The 27,509-nt window shown below is 37.8% G+C and overlaps 1 protein-coding gene across 1 annotated transcript in view; it reads left to right on the top strand.

The window, feature by feature from the left end:
* The window catches only part of micu2 (mitochondrial calcium uptake 2), a 406,323-nt gene that overhangs the window by 310,233 nt on the left and 68,581 nt on the right, over positions 1–27,509 (top strand). The gene's annotated exons all lie outside the window — the stretch shown is intronic.

Below are 27,509 nucleotides of genomic sequence, written 5' to 3' on the forward strand. Positions count from 1 at the left end.
AGAGGTGTACAAAATGATAGATATAGTACACATCCAGAGACATTTTCCCAGTGTAGAAGTTGCTAGTACAAGGGGGTGTAACTTTTAAAGCATTTGGAGGAAGCTATGGGAGGGGGGGTGTCAGAGGCTGTTTTTTTTTTACATAGAGAGTAATAGGTACATGGTAAAGGCAGATGCATTAATTTTCATTACTAATCCCTTTAATTAATTTTCATCATTTGTTCCTTAAAACTCTACTAACTTATTTGCAAGGTTTTCTATTTAGCCAGAGCCAAAAGATTTAACTGCCCTGCTATTTCATCATAAATTCTCTTCTCCTTGGCTGTAAGGGACCTTAATTTGTCATCAGTAATCTAACATACTTAGAGAAATGTTTACAGTTCTTTGCACATTCTTCAGAATTTTACTCTCGCAGTCTATTTTTGTGCTTTCAATCAATTTCTCAGTTAATTTTTGCTGAATTGAAAAATTCTCTCAATCCTCAAGCTTCTTACCTTTTCTAGCAACTTTGCAAGTTTTCTCTTTAGATTTAGTACTATCCTTAAATTCCTTCTTTAGATGTAGTTGAATACTTTTTTTATTGTTTTTGCACCAGAAAGGAATGCATAACTGTTGCAGTTTCTACATTTATTCCTTAAAAGTTAGCTTTTGCTTATGTATCATCATGGCACATCCTGGATGAAGCTTCCTCATTCATTTATCTTGGAAAGGTCAATGATCCACAGTCAAGCTTGCACAAAGATGGCTTGTTCAAAGGAATTCTAACTAAAACTTTATGACAGGTGGATAAACAAGAGAAAATCTGAAGATGCTGGAAATCTGAGCAACACACACAAAATGCTGGAGGAACTCAGCAGGCAAGGCAGCATCTATGGAAAAGAGTCGATGTTTCAGGCCAAAATCCTTCAGCAGGACTGGAGAAGAAAGATGAGTAGATTCAAAAGATGGGGGAGGGGAGGGAGAAACACAAGAAGATATGTGAAACCAGGAGGGGAGGATGGATGAAGTAAAAGAGCTGGGGAGTTGATTGGTGAAAGAGACTGAAGGCCATGGAAGCAAGAAGAGGGGGGAGGAGCACCAAGGGGAGGTAATGGACAGGCAAGGAGATGAGGTCACACAGGGTAACGGAGATGGGGAATGGTAAAGGTGGGGGGGTATTACTGGAAGTTTGAGAAATCAATGTTCATGCCATCAGGTTTGAGGCTACCCAGGCAGGATATAAGGTGTTGTTCCTCTAACCTGAGTGTGGCTTCATCACGACAATAGAGGCCATGGATAGACATATCGGAATGGGAATGGGAAGTAGAATTAAAATGGATGACATATAGGAATGAGAGGTGGAATTTAATTGGGTTGACATATTGGAATGGGAATGGAATGTAGATTGGGAGATTGCTTTGTCAAGCACCTACGCTCCATCTCACAGAAGAAGTGGGTTCTCCCATTGGTCACCCATTTTAATTCCACTTCCCATTCCCATTCTGATATGTCTATGCATGGCCTTCTCTACTGTTGTGTTGAAGCCATACAGGGTAGAGGAACAACACCTTATATTCCATCTGGGTAGCCTCCAACCTGATGGCATGAACACCAATTTCTTGAACTTCCAGTAATGGCGCCCCCCCGCCCCCATCATTCCCCATCCCCTTTTCCCTCTCACCTTATCTCCTTGCCTGCCCATCACCTTCCTCTGGTGCTCCTTCCCCATTTTCTTTCTTCCATGGCCTTCTAGCCTCTCTCCTCAGACCCCCCTCCCACCCCCTTCTCCAGCCTGGTATCTCTTTCACCAAACAACTTCCCTGTTCTTTACTTCACCCCTCCCCCTCCCGGTTTCACCTATCATCTTGTGTTTCTCCCTCCCCTCCACTCACCTTTTAAATCTACTCCTCATCTTTATTTCTCCAGTCCTGCTGAAGGGTTTCAGCCCAAAATGTTAACTGTACTTTTTTCCATAGAAGCTGCCTGGCCAGCTAAGTTCCTCCAGCATTTTGTGTGTGTTAAATGTGGATAACATCGTTCTGGACATTTGATTGATAAAAAGGTCTCATCTGTCATTCTGTCAAGTTATTATGATACCACAGGGAGTTTCTGTAGAGAGAAAAGTTAAACATAGCTATATTGTCATATAGCTAGAAAATACAATAATCACACCCCCAAACCCATTATGATATAGTTAAATATTTAATTCCCCAAATTCTGGGATTGGAAATACTAATCAAAGGACATTGGTGTAAAGGGTTGCTTAAATCTTTTTGCTGATGGCTATACTCTTACTGAAAAAAGATCTGTTTTCCTAACTTTGTGCCAACATATTAATGATCAATAAGAAAATATGTTGGGATGTGGATAATATTTAGGTCAAGATTATGAGTAATTAAAAAAGGTTCTATTCCATATTAATCTGAATTAAAATTCAAGTGTCATTCAAAGCACTTTCCTCTGATTATTACAGAAGCTCTGTTGTGTTAAGTGTAAAATCAAGGGACCTTGCAGCCTTTTACATAACGATATTTCAAAATCTAACCTTCTGAGTTATCAATGATGGCAATTAGGTTGGAGCTGTCCTTGGAGGTAAGACCAAAATAGAGGGACTTAAACTTGTCCATGAAATTAAAGTAACAAGCAGCTAAGTATTGATTCTAAAAGATGGAAATTAGTTTTAAATGTTTTGTGAAGATTTAATTGTTCTTCAATAGTCCAGCAACACTAAAGTGTTAGTTATTAGTAACTCAGTACTCTAAAATCATTTCTTTAGTTTTTAAGCATTTAGATTGCAAGTTAGGTCATTACAATTCTTTTGTAACAACATGCCTTATAAATAAAGGTGTATTGATTATACATTTGAGTGTTAGCGCAGTGTTATAAAAGGTCCTTTGTTACACATTTTAATATATATGGAGACAATTGAAATCTACCCACACTAAGATTACATTCATCTGAACCCAACCATAGTGAACTTCAAATTTAAAGTTATCTTTGGCATCTGGCAAGATCTAATTTATAATGATATTGAAGCATCTTGGGATAACAAGCCAGTTCATTTTCTGGGCCGGTGGTTTTCTTTGTTAGCAGAAATATTTGAAATGCACTGAAGGCAGTTTTTGAGGTCATGATAGACCTTGGCATTGTGGGTCATGCCACTGGCAATCACTGAGCTGTGGCAAAGAAAACCAATCAGGAATGTTAGCTTTATAACCTGCAATGTTTCACATGTCACATGCGCAAGAAAGCATAGAACAAAGAAGGTCTATTGGGGCTTGTTACTGCTGATGCTGAAAGTTAAATAACCATTAGTAATAAGTTTTATGAAAAGATGACTGTCTTTTACCTTGGGTTTTCAGTAGAATAAAACAAATGAACTGCTTTGTTGTCATGAGAACACTTGTGGAATCCAAACTCATGAAACTAAGGAATGCTTAGTCTGATGGCTGTGTTCAAAGTATGTTACAAATTTAGAGATGATAAGTTGGTATCTCATAAAAGGAAGTTAAACTGACTTTCAAAGTAGTCACATATGGATAATGTAGGTTGTGACATTTCTATATAAAATAGATCATTCTGATTTCTCCCTTACACTTTAAAATCCAATCTTAACTCCTTTTGTTCCAAGTTCAATTTATTATCAAAGTATATATATGTCACCATATAAAACCTTAAGATTCATTTTCCTGGTGGCATTCACAATTAATACAGAAACAACAATAAAATGCAAAATAATAATAGTATATAAATAAGCAATAAAAATAAAATACAGTGTCCTTGAAAGTGAGTCTATAATTCAGTGTTGGGTGAGTGAAGTGAATGAAGTTATCCCCTCTAGTTCAAAAGTCTGATGGTGGATGTGTAATAACTGTTTCTGAACTTGGTGGTGTGGGTCTTGAGGCTCTTGTACCTCCTTCCTGATGGGGTCTCTGATGATCGATGCGCCTTTCCTGTGACAGTGCTCCATGTAGATGTGCTCAATGGTGGGAAGGCCTTTATCTGTGATGGACTGGGCAGTATCCAGTATCTTTTGTTGACTTCTCTGTTTAAGGGCACTGGTGTTTCCATACCAGCCTGTAATGCAACCAGTCAATATATTCTCCACTGCACATCTATAGAAGTTTGTCAAAGTACTTCACAATCTTCTAAGTAGAGATGATGTCATGCTTTCTTTGTAATGGAACTTGTATGCTGCATTCAGGATGTATGCATTTGATCCTTGAAAACAAGATTCATTACTCACTATTATTATAATAGCTAAACTGATAGCAAGCACTGGTATCCACTCCTGCATTTAAACATGGAAGTCTATAAATTGACATAATTCTTGAAAATCTCCCTGGAGGAACTTTGGGGATCCAAGCCCATGAAACTAAAAATTGCCCCCATGAAACTAAAAAATACCCAGCCAGATGGTTGTATTCACAGTATATCAATAATTTAAAAGGGAAGAGTTGGGCGACCGTAAAACTGACTTTAAAGTAGTCACATACAGATAATGCAAACCAATTTTTTTTTTGCTTCAAATTACAGCATTTATAGTCTCCATTGGAAAAACATCCTATTAATTTTAAGGATATTACAAAAGAAACAAGCAGAATAATTGTTTTAAGATTTTGTGTGTCAGAATTTTGCAGTACATCAATCTTATTCTTTGTTGCCAGCATCACACTCTCTATAGTAATTCAGCAATCTCACGTAAGATGATGGACTTAATCACTCTATTGTGTTGCTAGGAGATTTGCTAGATTCTGCTGATACAAAACATATCCCCCAAAGAACCAATTAATTTCTTTGTACAGTGTGGGGTATCTTCCAGTTCTGGACCATGTCTAAATTGTAACAATGTTATTAGCAAAACCAGTTAATTAGGAAGTTAGGAGAAAAACATCTTAATTAATTTACAGAGTAATTGGATATTTTGCAGGCAGATTGAAGCAAAGTTCAGGCTCTTCTGTTGGTTTCCTCTTCCTTAACATTCTCATTGTCTGCATGATCAAATCACAACAGTACTGTATAAATCATTCTTATGATGTGCCTGTATCCAACAAGATGACTCCGTGTACGGAAAATTATCTTGGTGGACAAGTCCTCTGGCCTAGCATAATAATCTGATCATTTTGTAATCCCAAGTTTCTTTGATTCCTCTAAACTGTTGGCATCCATCCTCTTGTGGGGACTGTTCTTTTACCATAAATTTCATTGAGAGAGATACCACTTTGTGTGTTACGATTGGTTTATCAAGAAAATGGGACAGCAAAAGTAAATGAAGCAAGATTGAATGAATAATGTAGATGGGGAAAAGAATTACAATGATAGCTTTGAAACAAATCCATGACCGGTAGCCATGACATCACTAGAAGCAATTTGTGAACAGGAAATGGCATGGATATTGTTGAATACAGGAGAAAGTTATAGACTGAGTAATTACTAACTAGTCGGCCTAAATAGGCAAATTAGTAGAAGTTGGTCTAAGGAATCATATAAATGGATAATTAAGGAACACTACCAATTTTTGAAATTTGTGTGTCTAAATTGTATTTTTGTAAATCTAAGAAAAAGTAGAGTATTTTTGTATAGCCTACTTCGGTTGTAGCAAAGCACTTGATAATTTCAAATGGCACATTGTCAAGGAAAGTGAAAACCTGTCAGGCCCAAGGGAATGTCACAAGTTGGGTCCAAAACTGGATCAGTGACAGAAAATGCAGTTCATTGGTTGAAGGGATTGGAATGCTCTAGCCTCCCAGTCTTTCAGGGATATATATGAATGAGTTAAACTTGCTTATAGAGGACATGAATAAAAATACCAAAATTGGCATTGATTGACAGTGATCGGAGCTAAATTGTAGGCTGCAGGAATCAAGGGTTTGGTCAAGCCAACAATTGGTTCAAGACTTTCACAGTGTGTAGTCGCAGAATGGCCTTAAACAATGACCTTTCCCCAAAGGCTGTCTGTGGTGGCTCCATAATGCTTCAACATGTAGTCCTTCACCTTGGAATGTGCCAGCCTGCAGCCCTCATTTATTGCCAGCTCCTTGATCTAGATCAGCAAATTTCAGACAAACTAAGGAGCATCCTTCATTGAGTTGGTAATGATCCAAGTGGAAAAGGGGTTTATCTCTTTGTGCATTCCTGCTGACAGCCTGTAGAGAACAGAATCCTGTGTTACAAGTACCGTGAAAATTGACAAAAGAAATAGCATCTCGTTTCAGATAATCTTGACAAATGTGTTGTGTATTTAATATTTCAATAATATTTAAGTAATCTTGTATATATATTTTTTCTGATTAAACATTCTTGTTTGTTTAAGTAATTAACTAAGGGTTATATGTAAAAATACATTAATTGCCTACATCATCACACTACCACATGATATGTGTGCACTTCACTTAAAGTAAAGACTAAGTTACATCCTTATTTCAGACTCCCCGTGTATTCCTTTGAATTAGTTTAATGTTTTGAAGCTACAAAGCGTAACAAAATGAACCTTCCAGAAGGTGGGAGATGGTCTCATCCTCACGGTGATCACCTAAAGGACAGGCTCCACCTGTGCATGAAGGAACTGCCGAAAAAGGCCCTTGTACCCTTAGTCAAGAAAGATTTGCGGGTTCATTTGAAAATTCTGCTGTTGAACTTGAAAAGTTAGTGTGAAAACCATTCAACAGAATTCATCATCTCCTTTTCCTAGTGGGCCATGAGGACATTCTGTGCAATCTGTTGTTGAAGGATCAAAGATGTTCTACACAGATTTTCAGGAGAGACAATTGGTAAATGGAGTAGTCAGACCCGTTCTTCACATCCCAAACGACAGATCCACCTTGACATACAGTGTCAATTAGTGTTTGCCTCCACACAGTCTGGAGATGTTTGCCTACACACCCATAGACTGTGTTTGGGAGACAGACATGTTGAAAACATTTCACCACCCACCCCTCCTCTTTCTCTGGAGGTAGGATCTGTATTTAATGTCCAGACAGTGAGAGATAGATTAATCAGCTGCTATAATGCAGGAGTGGAATGTAGGCCACACCTGTGTCATGTGCAGCAACAACATGATGCTCTTGTTCTTTCACACAAGAGGGAACTGCCATTTCCACAATCCTAGATTGTACTACACCCCAGCTGCATGCTCTCTGATGTTCTTCATTTCGTTCTCTTCTGCTCCAAATTACTGTATGGAAATAGACAATTTGGCCCACTATGTCCATGCCAATAATATGTACTCATCTGCATTAATCATGTCTTCCAGTACTTGGTCCACAGTCTTCCATGCCCAGGAGATCCAAGTACCTGTCTAGACAATTTAAATGCTGTAAGCACCTCTGTTTCCGCTACTCTCCCTGCCAGTGCATTCCAAGTACTTGCAGCTCTCTGAGTGAGAAAAGATTCCTGAGCTGTCCTCTAAGTATCTTATCCTTTCCCCTGAGCAAACTGCATTGATGTTCAGAGTCATTGAGATGTGACCACAGAGAGGTACAATCTTGTACACCTATTGAGTTTCCCGGTAACCATCTGAGAAGAATTCCAATCTAACAAACTCTACCCTATAGTTTTATTTACCTATATATATTCTTCATAATTATATATACCTCAATCAGGTCCTCTCTTAATATTTCCTCCAAGGAAAACAGATTAGCCTCTCCCATCTCAACTCATAACTAAAAAGCTCCATCTCCATCATCTCTATTAAAGGCAACATCCTAGTGAATCTTCTCTGCAATCTTTCCAGCACTATCACTTCTTTCCAATAGTGGGTGACTAGAACCACACTCAGTAGTCTAGCTGAAAGTTAAGACTTAATCTCTCTGCTTTTCCCCAAACAATGAAGCCAATATCCCATAAGCTGACTTAACCATGTTATTTTCTTGTATTGTCACCTTCATGAATCTTTGAACTTACATTCCTCTTTTCCTCAATACTCCCTGGGACCCTAGCGTTCATGGTGCATGTCTTAGCCTCATTAGTACACCACAAAATGCATCACCTTACATTTATACAAGATTGATTCCATCTGCCAGCTCTCAGCTCATTTCAACAATACATCATCTTGTAGCCTAAGACAACTAATTACAAGATCAACATTCCACTAGTCTTTGTCATCTGTGAACTTACTGATCTTGTTTCTTACATACAAGTTCTTATTATTCACAAATATTACAAACAAAAAGCATCCCAGCACTGATCCTTGTGGAATATCACTTGTCACGGGTATCCAATCACAGAAACAACCTTCTACAGTGATACTGCTTCCTATTGCCAGACCAATTCTGGATTCAGTTTACTAATTTGCCCTGATCCCATAGCCCCTAAACATTTGAAACAGTCTTCCATGTGGTACCTTGCCAAAGGCCATATGATCACTATGTAAACCACTGATCATCTGGTCCTCTGATCAAATTAATTGTTATCTCATCAAAAAATCAGATTGGTTAAATAGATCTGTCCTTCAGAAAGCCACTTACACTATCAATAATCCTGTTCCTCAAAATGCATTCCAATAACTTCTGTGCTGCTAATGTTAGGCTTACAGCTCCATAATTATCAGGCTTTTTTCCTGCTCCCCTTCTGGGGAAGTATGACTACGTTAGCTGTCCTTCAGCTATCTGCTTCTTATTGTGGCCAGTCTCAGTCAGAGCCCCAGAAATCTCTTCCTTTGCCTCCTATTACAGAATGGAAAAAGCCCATCCAACTTTAATCCCTCCTCTCCCCTTTCCTGAATCCTCCTACAATGTCTATTTCCTTTGTGAATATTGGTGAAAAGTGTTCAAGACTTCAGTAATATACTTATAAAATATCTTCAGATTTTCCCAAATCTTGTCTGCCCCCAGTAATTTGTTGTGACTTCTTTTTGCCTTCCTAATTTCCTTTTTAGGTGGCCCCCTACACTTTATATACTTTTGACGGAACATCCCCATCTTTATTCTTGATACCTGTCGAGTATTTCTTTTTTTTTCTCTTCAGCCAACCCTTGATATATATCTAAGCTTTGATGTACTCATTCCCTTGATTTCCACTCTTATGGATCCATGTTCCCTGTACCTCCAGGTAATGAGGCCCAACATCAGAGGAATCAAGTGATCAGGACCAGTTGTTAAAGGACATAGCTTCAGTTTTGCTATAATTTTTCCTTGTTCCTGAGGTCCTTTCAGACTGCTTGAAGGTGCTTATCAAACTGCAGGTTGACACTGGATTTGAACAGAAAACTGATGTCATCAAGTTTGGCTTTGTTTACAGTAAGTCATATCTCCAAAGAGTGGCAGAAGAAGAAAAGGCAAACTATATTATCCTTCACTTAATGGTGTAGAACTGCAGGCAAAATCCTAGCATCAGCGCATTGCAATGCATCTGGCTAAAATGGTCATGAAAACATTAAAGAAAGGGGAAAAGAAACAAATGAGACGGAACAGATGTCTGTATATCTTGCATCAATGTCCAAAGTTGTGGCATGGTTCATATTTTTAATTATTCCTTAATTCTTCAGATTCTTGAGTGTCCTGTGTGAGCTCTCAAAGTATTTTCAAAATATATATCTTTTGTAAATAAACTATATGTTATGCTTGAAGCCTTTTGAGTTTGATGTTGAGTGTTTTTATGGCTTGAAGAATCAATTTACAAAAGCAAAGTAGATAGTAAAAAAAAGGGCAGTTACTAACTTCAATGAAATGTTACTTGATATTTGCAATGATATAGTGGTGATTTTCCTATAACTGCTTCAACATTACCTAATCTTATGTGTATTCCCAAGAGCTCAAGCTGCCCTATTTCTAACTATTGGATCCTTCAGAAAACCAACACTTCTTACAAAGAGGTATAATTGCATAGGGCTTGTTTCTCGCAGATTCCGTAAAGCTTGAATTCCCTGCATATTTCACTGAGGAAAATTTTATAACAAATGAGACATAAATTATATTTTTCACCACAGACGAAGACAGAGGTTCATTAGCATTTGGCATGACTGAGGCTGGCTGAATGTAACAATGCATTAGCAATGTCATGTTGCTTTTGGGAACTGAATTTAAATCCAGCCCAAACAGAAAGGATGAACATCTCACTTTCTGACAGCTGGAATGGGTCAGAAGTGAAGTTATTGCTGGCAGGCTCAATCCATTTTGCAGTGGAATGAGAGCAGAGCACAATTTGTCAGGCTCATTTTTGGAGGCCCCAGTATAGTGTATGGAGAATAGAAATGTCATGCCAGCACAGTAGGGGAGGCACTAATATGCAAACACAACTGAAATCTGAAGAAAACTGGCAAAACTTGAAGGGGATTTCTTATGAAAACTGCATGGCATTTCATTTATTTATCAGCAAAATTTCCATTAAGTTGATCTTAATGTTTTTTGAAAGGCAAAAATGGGAGCTTTCTCATCTAATCCCAAGCCTTTTGCTTTCAGATTGGCATACAAGAAATAAAAGGCTGCCTGTCTACATAATTTAGAAAGAATTATTCACCAATGAATATATCCCAGGACTAACAGATTTTTCAGGTCTCCTAAGTATATATAGCCATTGTGGGTAACAATTATTTTTTTAACAAGAGGTGAAGTTTTGCAAATAGTTGTGATTTGCTTTTGTGGGATACTTGAAATGCTGAAGTGCCTTGAATCTAAAGTAATCCTTTACTTCAACGCCACATTTTTGCTTAAGAGCTTGCCCTTCTGGGACGTGTCCAATTTACCTAATTTCACACTTCTGAGGTAATCCTGTGGCAATTTTCAGTCTCAATCCCAGTTGACCAATTATTACAGCATACCATTAGTCATCACATAAATCTTCAAGCTGTATAGCAGCCATTTTATTTGTGGCCATTTTCATTAGTGTGTGGATTATTTTTAATGGGATTGCAACTAGACTGTTCTGATACTAAGCCAGATATTCAACCACTCAGTCTTAGTTTCATGTCATTTTTGGAAATTCAATCAAACACTGACCTGGTCTAATACATGTCATATGCTGTAATCCTTTGAATTAGAAGGTTTTACCACATCTAACTAGCAGCTCTGGTAATTAGGCAGGCCTAAACCATCTAGATTTTAATTGCACTGTGCTGAACTGAAACTCTACTAGGCTAAGTTCACTGTTTAGCTAAAGTTTGGGGCCATTTATAGTCCTTGCACCAACCTCTTGCCACTCCACGCTACCACAAACTCTCCAATCTTTTACTAGGATGTGACTACTTTCCTGACAATTCCCAAAACTTTCCCTTCATCCTCTTAGAACTCCAGTCGCAAACAATGAAATGGCACGCTGCTTTCTAATAGGGCAATCAGACTGAATGCAGTACTCCAAATGCAGCCTAACTAAAGTTTTATAAAGCTGCACATAACCTCCCGACTCTCAAACTCAATTCCTCAACTAATAAAGGCAAGCATGTCATATGCCTTCTTTACCACCCTATCAACTTATGTAGCCACCTTCAGGATGCTGTCGACTTGGGCCCCAGAATCCTCCTGCACATCGACACTTGCCATTAACAGTGTACTGTTTCCTTACATTTGATCTCCTGAAGTGCAACACTTCACATTTGGCCAGGTTAAGCTCCACCTGCAATTTCTCTGCCCTATCTTCAACTAAAAAGCCATCTTTTAGGGATTCTACAAATTTCTTCTCTTGGGATCTAGCACCAAGCTGATGTTTCCATCCTACCTGTATACTGAAATCTGTCATTTATACCCCACATCCTAAGTACTATATATAACACCTATCAAGGTCTTTTTTTACCCTTGCAGTTTCTTAATTCTATCCACAAGGATTCTACATCTTCTGATCCTATGTCACTCAGGATTTGATTTATCGTTTTTAACGAACTAAGTTATCCCACCCTCTCTACCCATCTGCCCATTCTTTTGATACAATGTGTAGCCTTGAATGTTAAGCACTCAGCTCTGATGTACAACATCAACAGCTCTGCCCACGACATCAGACCTGCCAATTTCTAACCGGCCTACAAGAACATTTACCTTGTTTTGTTTACTGTGTGCTTTCAAATACAACATCCTGATTCACCATTCTTCTTTTCAATTTTAACGCCTTGTTGTCTGAAGTTAAATTCTTCTCATTTTTTGTCTTATTCTTTATTCTTGAGATTTCAATAACTTCTCCTGCACTCTCTTTCCCTTTTACTTTATCCATACTTCTCCAAACAGTTGAAGCCCCCCCCCTCCCCATTTAGTTCCAAGTCCTATCCTCAGCCCTAGTTATGTAATTTGCCAGGACCCTGGCCCCAGGTTCAAGTGGAGATCATCCTGTTGGAGCAGCTCCCTTCTTCCCAATTACTGGTGCCAGTGTTCCAAAACTCAAACCCACTTATTACCAAAAGGTAACAAATAAAGGAAAATGGGTTTATATTAGTGAAGCATCAAGGAATTTTTGAAAATACCTATATGGGTATAAAGCTAAAGAGGAGAGCTAATACTTCATATTGAGGATGATCTGGAAAAAAAACATTATCTATGGAAAATAGACAGCATGTTTGTTTAAAATAGCTCAATCAAAATAATCTATAGCTTCTCACACTTATAGTTTGAGCACATATGCATGAATCCAGAACTTCCAGTTATCCTGAACTTATCTATCTACAAAATAAGGTTATTTGAATTACAACTTATTTCCCTGCACTTTCTATTATCTGGTTCCAGACTCTTTTATCTTTCCTCTTTTTGTTAGTCTTTTCTTTAACATGTCTAATTTTAGCTTTAGCCACTGCAAATCTTGGATCTGCCGAGGGTATTAAATTCACAAAATAAGACGAAAGTTTGTCCTTTTTTAATAATTTGGTCTGGTCTTCTGATAGTGTGCAAATTCTGGGTCAGCGGACCCCCAGTTCAATGGTGGAGGTTGGGAACGGAAGGCAATGTGTTGATTAGAAATGGTGGCTACATTGTTCAAAGATACAATTGAAGCTCTTCAATTGAAGAGTCCAATTGAAGCTGTTTTTTTTTCTGTAAAGAAATATGGAACCTCTGGCTCCATACTTCTCATTCTAACAGTTTTGAGATCAGTTATTGACCAGATTATCACAAGATGAAAGCCATGTTGTGTATTACCACAGGGTTTCCTATGTTCAATGATATACTTTGTAAATGAAATTCTAACATAGTGCAACATTTCCACCCTTTATCCTGAAATTCTTTTGTCACATTTTAGAAAGATTTTATTTTTGCTGTGTATTTTAAGCAGTATAGGCTGCTGTTCTAATCTAAAACTAAAATATGCAATATGTTAGCTGGTTAAAATTATAATGAGTTTTGATGTTGCTCCTTTACAGACAATAAGTATATCCTAATAATCATTAGATCATTGTTCTTCATTATGATGGGGGAGTCTACAGTCCCTTCTGGATCTAAACATAGGAGTAAAGTCATTTATGTACTTGTGCCTTTTTCACTACTCAGTGAGTTCAGGACTGATCTATGATCTAACTTCTTAGGCAATCAGTTAAATTTTCAACATAAAACTATGAATGCAGGCTCGGGAGGATAATAAAGGAAAGCAGTGCAAATTATTTTCTTTAACGTCTGGAGAAACATAGTGTATTCTTTATATTGTATTATTAGACATGGACAGCTGTACTGTTTGAATCAATACAATCTAATAATAATTTGCTTTGTGGAATAAAGCTGCTTAATGATTCAAATCAAGCCTTATTTTCATAAATATTTTCTTAATCTGACTTCAAAGAGACCAAAGAAACACATGTGTAAAAGATACTATAACCAGTTCCGCTTAGGAGGATAATTTTGTTATACTCTAAGATTAAACGCACATATATTGGGTGGTTCAGACACATTCCTAGATATAAGGCACACATGCAGCTTGTGTGAATGACAACCACCATGAAAGTGTCTATTATACCCCACTATCATTCTTGGTTATGGAGATGAGGCTATCAAGTCAAAATGTATAGTGATTCTCACCTTCATAAATTCAATAGGAACATAAACTTAAATCCTCAGAAGTACTATTACTATGAGAAATTTTCTAAGGATTTCCTAATGAGGTAAGCAGTATACATTCCATTTTATAAAACTCTACAACATGTTCCACAACAACCACATGCAATTTCCTTCTAGTTTTTTCATTGAGTAGATCAATATATAAAATATAATGTACACTGTAAATAACCTTGGAACTGTGGAGGTACTTCTCATGTCTCCAGACATTGGAAAATATTTTAAAACAAATGTAATTTTACATTGTGTGGTAATGAAGATGGAGGTGGGGAAGATTAAGCTAAAAGCTCATAAATCAATTAATACAAAAGTTATCGGAGGCACTCTGTATTCCTTTGCTGATGTGAAATATATTAGTCTGGCCTTCACCTGAAACAGATCCAACTCCCATTGTTGACTCACAATGCACACGGGTAAGGCACTCTTGTTGTAAAGAAAAATAAATCACTAACTAAAAAGAAAGCCTAACACCATTACTTCAGAGTATTGAGAAATGCACAATAATAGGTGTCACCCATAACCCCTAGGTAAATGTGGGGTGGGAGAATAATGAGTACTTTCAATGGCAAAGTGTTATTGCTGGTTTAAAAAAAGATGGTCACATAGTAAGTTTAATATATTCTATGTCATAGATTTTGCCTGTCCCAATGTCATTTTGCTTTCTGGAGGATCTCTGGCATCTGGCAATGGTGATATCAACAAGTATGTTGAATTATGTTGAAGAGTTCTCATACACAGTAACCAGGACTAGATTAAATATCATACAGAAAGCAAAATAAAGGCCAGGATTTTCTGGCAAGATTTGTGTATATGCTGACATATCCTAAAATATTTTTATTGTTTAACCATCACTTCATGTCAAAGAGGATCTAGTGCTTTCCCGGCGTATATAATGAATAAATTCTTCTCGGGCTTCCAGCCAGGTACAGGAAGCTTGAGAAGAGTTTAAACACTACATGTCTTATGGGACATGTTTGTTTGAGATGTTTGAAGAAGTAACCAAGTAGGTTGATGAGAGCAGGGCAGTAGGCAGTCTGTATGACCTTTGGTAAAGCCTTTGATAATATTCTGCATGGTAGGCTGCAATAAAAAGTTAGATTTCATGGGATCCAAGGAGTGCTGGTTTATTGGATTCACAACTGGCTGGATAGAAGGAAGCAAAGGTTGATGGTAGAAGGTTGCTTATTGAACTGGACGCCCGTGACTGGTGATGTTCCCTAGGGATCGGTGCTCTGCCCCGTGTTATTTATTATCTGTATCAATGACTGGAATGATAATGTACAAGGCATGGTTAGTCAAAATAACATTAAAATAGGTGGTGTTTTAAACAGTGAAATTGGCTATCAGGGTTTACAGAAAGATCTTGAATAGCTGGGTAAGGGGCCAAGGAATGGCAAATAGAGTTTAATTCAGATACGTGTGAGGTGTTGCATTTTGGCAAGACAAATGAAGAGGGAATGGTAGAGCCTTGGGGAGTGTTGTAGAACAGAGGGACCTGGAAGTGCAAGTGCATAGTTCCCCTAAAGTGTTACACAGGTAGAGCGGTTGGTGAAGAAGCTTCTGGCATGCTAACCTTCATCATGTAGGCCACTGAGTATCGGAGTTGGGATGTTATGTTGCAGTTGTACAAAACATTGTTGAAGCTGCATTGTGTCTGATTATGGCCATTCTGCTGTAGGAGCTTACTATTAAGCTGGAAAGATTATAGAGGAGATTTATGAGGATGTTGCCAGGACTTGAGGGACTGGGTATGGAGAGAGATTGAGCAGGTTGAGACTTTATTCACTGGAGTAGTGGAGAATTTAGGGTAATCTTATTGTTCATTCATTATGTGCCGTGTCATTTGACATGGGCAATCATGGTCTTTCCATGATCATGATTGTTCTTGGCAAAGTTTTCTACAGAGTGGTTTTCCATTGCCTTCTTCTGAACAGCAACTTTTACAAGACAGGTGACCCCAGCTAGTATCAATACTCTTTCAGAGATTGTCAGTCTGGTGAATCAGGAATTGTGATACACACCAGCTGCTCATACAGCCAACCATCACCTGCCTCCGTGACTTTATATGACCATGATTGGAGACTGAGGGTCAAGGCTGCTCAAGGATAACCTGTAGATTAGTGGAGGAAAGGAGTACCTTGCACTTCCTTTGGTAGAGACATATCTCTGTCCTGCCACCCTGATAACCTTATAGAGATGTGTAGGGTTGGGGAATCAAGAACTATCTAGACGGCATAGGTTTTAGGTGAGAGGGAAGAGGTTTATAACCATGTAACCATATAACATTTACAGCACAGAAATAGGCCATCTCGGCCCTTCTAGTCCGTGCTGAACACTTACTCTCACCTAATTCCACTGGCCCGCACTCAGTCCATAACCCTCCATTCCTTTCCTGTCTATATACCTATTCAGTTTTGCTTTAAATGACAATACCGAACCTGCTTCTGGAAGCTCATTCCACACAGCTACCACTCACTGAGTAAAGAATGTGAATTAAATAGGAATGTGAGGGGTAACTTTTTCATTTGGAGGGTCGTCGGTACATGGAATGAACTGCGAGAACATGTACAAATGTTTGTAGTTGACCAGATACATTATTCTTCTTCAGCTGTCCATCGATTTTCAATTATAACTGAGGCCTGGGCAAGGCTGTAAGGAAGACCTGCAGTTGCCCATGCTGCAAGTCTCCCCTCTCCACGCCACCGATGTTGTCCAAGGGAAGGGCATTAGGACCCATTCAGCTTGGCACCGGTGTCATCGCAGAACAATGTGTGGTTAAGTGCCTTGCTCAAGGACACAACACACTGCCTCAGCTAAGGCTTGAACTAGCGACCTTCAGGTCATTAGACCAATGCCTTAACCACTTGGCCACGCACCAGATACATTAACAACATGTAACAGACCTTGGACCAGGTACGTGGATAAGAAAGGTGTAGAGGGAAAAGGGCCAAATGTGGGAAAATGGGACTAGCTTAGATGAATATCTAGGTTGGCATGGATCAGTTGGGATAAAAGTCCTGTTTCCATTCTGTATGACTCTAAACACAGAATAGTGAAATAATTATTTGAGTGAACTGGCCTTCAGACATTAAATTTGTTTTAGGATCAAACAGGGCATTAAATGGGATTCATGTTAGGGTGAAATATGAATTGCATTTCAGTCAGCAAGCTGTACCGTTCGAATTGTTATTCTTTAAACTATCACACACTTATGGAAAATAAGGAAATGGCAGAAAAATTAGGTTTTACATCATTTTTTACATTAGGTGGTAAAAGAAGTATATGGGTGCAGGCTAAAGTACTATCACCGTACTTGAGAATTAATATTGCATAAACTCGTGGCACTACAAGCTTATCGGTCCTTTAGACCTGATGGTTTACATCTTAAGATCCCAAAAGAAATGATCGCAGAGATGATGGATGCAGCAGATGTAGTTTCTGCATTCAGTACCATCATCCCTTAAAACTAATCAATAATCTGCAAGACCTTGGTTTCAATACCTCCCTGTGCAATTGGATCCTCGATTTCCTCACTTGCAGACCTCAGTCAGTTTAGATTGGCAACAACATCTCTTCCACTATCTTCATCAGCACAGGTGCAATACAACACTACATGCTTAGCCCCTACTCTACTGACTTTACACTTATGGCTGTGTGCCTAAGCACAGTTCCAATGCCATATTCAAATTTGCTGACAACACCACAGTTATAGCCCAAATCAAAGATGGTGGTGAATCAGCATACAGGAAGGAGATTGAAAACATCTTCTTGCTCACTGTCAGCAAGATCAAAAAATTATTGACTTCAGCAGGAGGAACCAGGGGTCTATGAGCCAGTACTCATTGGAGGATGAGAGGTTGAGAGTTCAGTAACTTTAAATTCGTTAGTGTTTTCATTTTGAAGGATATGGCCTGGGCCTAGTACACAAGTGTATTTACAAAGTGCCGCAGAGCCTCTACTCTCTTAGGAGTTTGCAAAGATTCAGCATGACATCTAAAACTTTTACAAATTTTTATAGATATGTGGTGGAGGGTATATTGACTGGCTTCATCACAGCTTGGTATGGAAACACCAATGTCCTTGAATGGAAAATTCTACAAAAAGTAGTGATTATGGCCTAGTCCTTCACAGTGAAGCCCTCCCTACCACTGAGCATATCTACATAGAGCAGCACCCATCATCAGAGACTCCTTCTACTAATGTCATGATCTCTTCTCACTGCTGCCATCAAGAAGAAGATGCAGGAGCCTCAGGACTCACACCACCAGATTCAGGAACAATTATTATCCTTCAGCCATCTTGAACCAAAGGCATTAATTTCACTCACCTTCACTTGCACCAATACTGAAATGTTTCCACAACCTATGGACTTACTTTCAAGGACTCTTCATCTCTTGTTCTTGATACTTAATGCTTATATATTTATTGTTATTGTTTATTTATTTTTTTATTTGCACAGTTTGTTGTCTTTTGCACACTGGTTGAACACCCAGTTGGTGCGGTCTTCCATTGATTCTATCATGGCTATTATTTGATTATAGATTTATTGAGTATGTCCACAAGAAAATGAATCTCAGGGTTACATATGGTGACATATATCTACTGTGATAATAAATTTACTTCGAACTGTAAACTTTAATCTTCCATCTTCCAACCCCCTTAGACTATATAGAAATACAGTTATGATAGACTCCCCATGCAATGAGCTTACCAAAAAGGTTGGAATCAAAAATCAGACCAATTAGACAAAAACTATTGTTGTTAAAATGTGAGAATCAGTTATTAAAGTGTTGACAGCAGAATATTTGTCTATATGAAGAGAAAATCATGTCTGACAAATTTATTGTTCTTTGAGGAATGAGCCCAAGTTGATAAAAGGGAACTAGTAGATGTGATATTTTTGGATTTTTTAAAAACCTTCAATATAGTATCACACAAAAAAAGTTACTTTGCAAGACAGGAACTCATGGTATTGATGTTAATGTGTGCAGAGTATGGGCTATCATGCAGAAAGCAGAAATAAAAACAAATTGGTTGTTTTCAACTGAACAATGGGTGTCATCGGGTTCAGTACTGGGACTAAGGATTTAGAGAAATTGAAAGTCTTTTAGTCACATTGGCAGAGGTGAGTAGGGAAGCACACTCTGAGGTGGATATAAACAGTTTATAGAGATATTGATAAGTTAACTGGTTGGGAGAAAAATTGGCAAGTGAAATATAATGTGGGAAAATGTGAACTTCACTTTAGAAAGAAGAATAACAAAGCAAATTATTATTTAAATGGAGCGAGTCTACAGAAAGGTGTGGCACATAGGTATTTGGTGGTCTTTGTACATCAAACACAGGTGCAACAGGCAACTGGAAATGCTAATGGAGTGCTGATTTTTATTTAATGATGTTTGGAGTATAAAAGTAGAAAGTCCTGCTACAATTGTACAGGGCACAAGTGAAACCACATGTGGAATACAGTGAATAATTTTAAAAAGAGATGCTATCATTGGAGGTAGTTTAAAGAAGTTTCATTGAGATGACCCTGGATATGGAGGATTTTCATGGGAGAAATTGAACAGGTTGGGTCTGTACTCAATGGGGTTTATATGAATGAGAGGCAATATTATTGAAATATAAGGTTCTTATATTCTAGCTTCTAAACTTCCACTTTTAGTTTCACTGGTACTTATTCCAGGAATTATGGTTTAGTTTCTTTCATTTTAATAATAAGCACTTATGGTAACACTTAATTTCTATGGAATTAAAATTGCTTGTAACATGGAGCTATATTTCTTTGTTAATTTTATCATTCAATAATGTGGCTGAAAAATTCTTGTGCAAGCATTTTGAAATATTGTGCCCTCATGATAATTATTCTAAATGTATAGCATATTTCTCCAACTTCAGCTATTTGGAACTCTATTCTTATTGCTACATTGATGGATAATCCAATTATAAGGGATTGTATCCTATTAAAATGTTTGTGCTTTGTATAGGTGGATTTTTGAAATTAAAAACAATACAGTCTTGAAATGATTTAAGCTTTGAGAAGAAGGGCTTAAGGGTGGACCATATCTTTGGTTATCTATATTCTATATTTACTCTTAACTTTATAACGGAGGAATTGATCTTCAAAGAATGCAACAGGACTTGCACTCAGTGACTACTTTATTAGGTAACTCATGTACTGAATAAAGTGGCCACTGAGTGTAGGTTTGTGGTCTTCTGTCACTGTAGCTTATCCACTTCAAGATCCAAAATGTTGCTCATTCAGAGATACCCTTCTGCACACCACTGTTATAAGGAATTCCTGTAGGATGGCAGCATGTTCAGACACAGCTACCTTTGAAGGGTCAACCAAAAATCTTCTTTTAAGCATCATTTTTATGATCGCAGGACAATCTGGACATTAAAAACCTCAAGTACTGCAGGTCTATCCCATCACAGAGCTTCTCGTTGGTGGAGGAGCTGGACTTGGTGTGAACAGTGTAACTGCCTGCTACAGAAAGGCATTGGAGTCGGTGCACAGTCCAACTGCGAGTGCTTGTCTTGGATGTTTCTCTTGAGATCATAAGACCCTGTTGGACATTTATAATGTAAAATGCTGCAAGTCTGTTTCCTTTGTTTATTGGAAAGACAGGCAGTGGAGGAGTTGTGTGACCTCAGTTGTAGTGAAAACTAGGCCTCAAATTATGGGTTTGCCTGTTGCATCAGTCCAAGAGAGGAGATGCAAGAGACAGTGCAGCATGGTGTTCACATGCATTTGCGAATTTCAGAATTTTAAAGAACTACACATTTAAACGCTTATCTAAATTAATAATCAGAGTTAAAAAATCTCAAAGTAATTGTAAAAAAGCATTTTAAGTTAATAACTCATTAACACGTTTCTAAGAGAGACTTAAAATTACTTTTTCCTACCAAAGTTAACTGTGAAATACTCTTTACCTCCTCTTTGGATGAGATTCTTTGTTCAGTTGCAGACAGTTCCTGCTCTCTTGTTGACCTGTGTTGAGTTAGAACTGCAGTCAGCAGGTTTGTACTGAATCGGTGAGAAAACCACTGACTGCTTTGAGTCCTGATACATGGTCTCAATCTTGTATCTTTTTACACCTTGACCTGCTGAGTTCCTCCAGCAATTTGCTTTTTAGCACTGACAATAGCTCCTGGATTTTCACATCTGAACATGTATCGCAAAAATCTCAGAGTGGATGCTGTCAGTTTCAGATAGTAGTTAGTAGACTCCAGTGGTACCACCATCATTACTGCTTTGATATCTGGGCCAAAATAATATAATTTTTTTATATTAATTAGTCAAAACTGTTAAATTATTTTAATGATTACCAGACATAGCACTGATTTTTCTTCATGGCTTTTGAAATATCATTTGTAGTCATTAACTTAAATGAAAATTAATTTCCGAAAAAACTCTCAACACAAATAGACAACCATTTTCACATTTAGTACATTGGGTTTCAATCTGCCTGAATGCTTAAATACAGCTTTTCTTTGAAGTGACTGAAACAAGCTTTATTGGTGTATTGCCATATACAAGTTTAATGAGATTCTAGTTAAAGTTTGACATGATATAATACATTATTTTGTAACCAAATGTACTTCAATGAATTTTATGTAAGTTGGTAGCTCATGGAGTGAAATGCATTAATGGATGGTGTAATAAGTGCCAAATATTACAATCTAACAAGTAAGGGTAAAGTTTCTAAAAGATGAAATTCAAAGTTAGAAAGTGTTAAGATGAGACATAACCATCTGAAACTATAAAAGTGCCGCAATCCTGGGGTTTATAACAATATTGTTTTATATCCAACATTCCTTTATTTGTCATGTATAACTAACCCATGACAATGAAATCCAGAAGTTCAGTGCTGAAGGAAGTGGATTACTTTTATGGTAAGGATTTGGAAACATGCTTATCCTTCAATTAAGTCTATAATTCTGGTACATTATTACTGGAGGGAAAGTGGGAAATTTTAGTTTTATCCAGAAAAATAAAGGTTTGTTTCTTTATACTCTTTTTGTCAGTTAAGAAAACAAAATTTCAACGGCAAAGTTTAAGTATTCTTCATTAAGATTTGTCAAATATCAGATGGGGATTTAAATTGACTATAACATTATGAAAGCTGAGCAGCAAATTTAAACACTGTGAACTACACAAAAGTGCTTTCTTTCCCAGCATTTTTGTATGTTGACCCATTTCTAGTCAGGTCTGGTGTTTACTCCTGAGGAAAATGTTTAAATATTATATTATAAATAATTTTGTAACATTTTAAACATTTTTACATCTCATAGTTTATCATTTTTTAATTGTAAAAAACTGTAATGCTTATTTGAATTTTACTGAACGTAGTCATTTTATTTACTCCATCCTTGGCAATTCCATTCTTTCGTGATTCATAGATCATTACACAATGCTTCCCTGTCCCATCATAATATCTCCTTTCTATTTCCCAAGGCTACTATTCAATCTTCCCAATACCATTCAACCAGCAGAATATTTGGTGTGGATCTGGAACAGATAGAGGTCCTTGGAAAACTGAGGGAAAGAAGTCTGGCATTGGAAACCCTTGCTTCAGATTGAGTAATTGATTTGAATAAATGAATTGACTGGTCACTTGGATAGAAAGTAAATAAATGAAACTCCATCTGGAGCAGTGTGAGAAAATGCATTTGGTGAAGCACAACATGGCAAAGGGATAGACATAATTGTGGGCATATAGAGAGGTGTGGAGCAATAGGAACCTTGTTTGTCCATACAGCCATAAATGTTACAGAACAGAGCAATAATATAGTTTAAAAGGCTTACAGTTTACAAACAAGAGAAAATCTGCAGGTGCCCGAAATTCAAGCAACACACACACAAAATACTGGAAGAACTCAGCAGGCCAGGCAGCATCTATGGAAAAGAGTAAACAGTCGACATTTCAGGCCGAAACCTTCCTGTACTTTTTTACATAGATGCTACCTGGCCTGCTGAGTTCCTCCAGCGCCTTGCGTGCGTTGCAAGGCTTACAGCTTGCTATTTTTTGTAACCAAGGTATTGAATATAAGAAAATGGAGGTTGTGTTGGAACTGTATATAACACTTAGGACACAGCCAGCATATCGAGTGCAGCATGATAAACAGGGCAGAGAGAGTACAGATCAGTTTCATGAGGATGTTGCCAGGAAATGGAAAATTTTATCTGTGAAAAAAGACTGGATAGACAGGGTTGTTTACTTAGGAAAGAGGAGGCCAAGGAGAGATTCAATTAAGGTGTTTAAAATTTAGGAAGAACCAACATTCCTTAGCAGAGTGGTCAAAATCCAGGGAACACAGATTTATTGGTCATTTCCCTATCTAGAGCATGGCAAGGGGTCTGGAACATTCTTGCCTGAAAGGGTGATAGAGACCAAAACGTTCATCCTATTTAAAAAAGAATCCTTGAATTTGCATGGTAGTGTAGTGGTTAGCATAACAATGTTATAGCACCAGCAACCCGAGTTCAGTTCCCACCATTGTCAGTGAGGAGTTCTCCCTGTGACCATGTGGGTTTCCTCCAGGTGCTACAGTTTCCTGGAATAGTAGGTTCATTGGGCTCATGGCTACAAATTGAGTGATGTGGCTTGTTGGGTCAGAGGAGTATGTTGCGGAGCTATATATCTAAATTAAAAATTAAAATTAAAACTTTTCAGAGTGATGACCAAAAACTGGGATTAGGCTAGGTAAGGTTTTTCAACTAACTGACAAAGACAGTGAATGCCGTCCTGTGTTATAAATCTTCTGTGATCCTCATGTATAATACATTTGAAAATATTTACATCTTTCAGCAATTAGGAGTTAGTCCAAGTACATTTAGTGAGTTTGTTAGCTTGATTTATTGCCAACAATAAAAAAAAGCTCTGTTGATTTTAAGAGCAGACCCCTCACATTGTATTGGTAGAAGAGTTTGTTTTATTTGTCCACAGAAAGTTAATGCACACTGGTATTAAACTAATAGTTTACAACATTAAACAGATTTTAAGTTATTTATTTTGGCATTGGGTCAAACCCTGCCATGCCAGCAACATTCTTCAGATCAATTCTTCTTTCCATAGAATCAAAAGCTTGGAGATTAGACTCCAGCCAGTGAAAACCTCTTCAAAATCTTGTTTTTGAAAGGGCTGTTTTCTTCCCTCCTGCATAGCGTCGTATTTCTACTGCTGCTGCTTGCCCAGTTATTCTGAAATATCTTAATTACTGTAGAGTAACAATATAACAATGGTCATGTCTTCATTTTTTTAATCAACATTTACAAATTTCTTGGTGCTTAATTCAAATAGACTTTACTATTTGTGAAAACACTATCTGTCTGTAACGTGTTATATTTTCTTAACCCTCATTTTCTGTCTTAGCATCTCAGTCTTAACCTTTTCTTCTATTTTACCTTTCCATTATATCTCCCATTTTGTGCTCACTACATTCTATCTTAAACATGTCATTTGACAATAATTATGATATGAAACATCACACATTGTTTTCCGAACATTCAGGGGATCCTAAAAAAATGTTAATGTTGAGGGTAAAGAAGTTAACAAATTAAAGAATATAAAATTATATTTGAATGTACACAGGCCTGATGTTACTATGTAGATATGTATTGACTTTAGGTAAATGTGTTAAAGTACTGCCATATTTTTTAAAGAACAACTTCACTCATTTCTTGAAGGACCACTTTGATACATAGCAAACATTATTATTGAAAGATTTAGGACTGTGCTGTGAAATGCAGAAGAATGGACCAGAAAGCCTTACCAAGCCTGCTTGAATTCATACATAGTGTAGTATCACACTGGGCTTTATAACTCACAGTAAAGGGAATAGATAAATCTTGCTATCAAATGGTGCAAAACTGATGTTACCTTATAGCTGACAAAAGAGGAATATGTAAAACTGAAACAACATTTAAGAGGCAATCCAATCATAAACAAGAGGAAACCTGCAGATGCTGGAAATCCGAGCAACACACACAAAATGCTGGAGGAACTCAGCAGGCCAGGCAGCATCTATGGAAAAAAGTACAGTTGACAATACAGGCGGAAACCCTTCGGCAGGACTGGAGAAAAAAGCCTGAGGAGCAGATTTAAAAGGTGAGGGGAAGGGAGAGAGAAACACAAGGTGATAAGTGAAACCTGAAGGGGAAGGAATGAAGTAAAGTGCTGAGAAGTAAGTTGGTGAAAGAGACCGAAGGCCGTGGAAGCCCCTCAATCGATCGAGTGGACAGCCAGAGATTTTTTCTTATGGCTATTATGAGTGGGCACAATGAACACCCTGCTAGAGGTGTTGGTAGAAGCAGATACATTAGGAGGCTTTTAAGAAACACTTAGATAAGGACATAGATGATAGAAAAATGGAAGGCTGTGTGGAGGGAAAGGTTAGATTGATCTCAGAGTAAGTTAAGTGGTCGGCACAATATCATGGGGCAAAGAGCCCTGTTCTATGCTGTTACATTCTATGTTGTACTTTAAACAATTATTCTAGTAATTGAACATATCATTCCCAAAGTTTTCACAGTCTCAGCCTTATTGTCAAAGGGAGCTGTTGATCAGCTGCAGAGATCACAAAATTGAAGGTCGTTATGCCTGGAATAAATTTATTCTGTTCACGTTGTCAGTACAGGGCTGTACTCCCAGAGATTAGTGCCAATATCCTAGCCATAGTTATTTACCTAAATTAAAGAGAGAGATCGCACGGAGAGTTTGTGTTCTTGTGAATATAGCAAAGCAAAATGGGAAAGAGAAAAGAGGTTTCTCAGTTGATGACTCCTCCCATCTGAATCTGTAGCACAATACTCAAGAGATCTGATCTTTGGGTTCCTTTAACCTCTTGCCTGGTACTCACGTCAAATAATTGCTGAAACTTCTGCCTTGAGTAGCACCTTAGATGTTGGCTGTAGATTTCTGATCAAACAACAGTAAGTCTTCATTTTTGTTTTTATTTTGCTTAGCAAGTAGAAGCCCATACGTATCTATCTTTCTGTGTTAGTGGGCTGCATAAAGCAGTGGGAAAAGGAAGGGAATCAAGCTGCATGATGTAATAATCTGAAAGGAGAAAGGTGCAGGCTAGGGTTAGAACCACAGAACATTACAGCACAGAAACAGGCCTTTTGGCCCTTCTTGGCTGTGCCGAACCATTTTTCTGCCTAGTCCCACTGACCTGCACCTGGGCCATATCCCTTCAAACCCCTCTCATTCATACACCCACCCAAGCCCCTCCCAAATGTCAAAAGTGAGCCCGCATTCACCACTTGATCTGGCAGCACATTCCACACTCCCACCACTCTCTGCATGAAGAAGCCCCCCCCCCCCCCCCCACCTAATGTTCCCATTAAACTTTATGGTAAGAGAAAGTGATGTGAGCAGCAGAGCTGGAAGAGAATGATGAGTTTTTATATCACCACAACTTGTTGGGAGGTGAGATTAAACGACATATATCAGTGAGTTTTGCACAATGTGCTTGGATGATGGTTGAGTAGCTGATTTATAATTTGTGAAATGATTGGTGGCAAGTGATGAATAGAGAGATCATTAGTAGGAGAGTTAAGGCAATGTGCAGCCTTAAGGAGAAATCGTTGTGTGTTCTTGGGACCTCTTGCAGGACAGTATGTACTTCCTTGCAGCTTGATTCATCATATTGACTATGATGGTAGTTTACTTCCAATGTCACTTTAGTGTGTGTCAAGAATGCTTCCCTTCTTCCCCATACTCACTTCTCCCATCTGTTGACTATTTAGGCACATCAGGGGCCTTCTCTCAGAGGATTCATCCGTGGCTTCCAAGACCTATAGACTGGTTCCAGCACACACACCAAATCTTCCTTTAAGAGGAGTAGGCTACCATTTTTCAACTAGCTGACTGTGTTTCATAACAGATACAAAATTAGGGATTATTGTAATACACAATAGCGATAGTTAACATTGTATAGGTCACTGAAATCAAGATGATGACAACTTCATATAGTAGGCATAGATTCTTTGCACTTCATTATCTCAGCAGTCATTTTACTGAAAATATGTTCATCTGACTTTTAAGTTCTGGGTGGCTTGAAATTGTTTGACATTCATTGCAGTTTATTATTGGCTTAGCTTAACTTTTATTTAAAATGGCTGTAACAGAGTGTTACAGTCATAACATAAACACATAAAATAAAATCGTAAATTGTCTGTTTCTTGATAATGTTCCAGGGATCTAAATAGAAAACAGGAAAAGCTCTGATCTTATTTGTCCAATGCTCAAATTTATTGATGTAATTTGTTATGTTTTCTAACACCAAAACATATAACTAATGTAAATAAAAACGCAGAGCCAGGAGATAACTCGTGCATGTTTGTTTTCACTTTGAGTAAGGCACTCACATACATAACATGCCATCCATGAACCTTTACTTATAACCCGCAATGCATTATGTAAACAACAAAGAATGCTTAGTCAAGTGATATATTTACAATTATTACTCAAATATTACTGAAATGTTAAATACACTGCACTCCTCCTTGCTTAGCTACTGTATAAACTTCAAGACAATTTAGAATACATCTCAACTTACACATAC

This window comes from Hypanus sabinus, chromosome 3 (assembly GCF_030144855.1).
Source record: "Hypanus sabinus isolate sHypSab1 chromosome 3, sHypSab1.hap1, whole genome shotgun sequence".
Taxonomy (NCBI): Eukaryota; Metazoa; Chordata; class Chondrichthyes; order Myliobatiformes; family Dasyatidae; genus Hypanus; species Hypanus sabinus.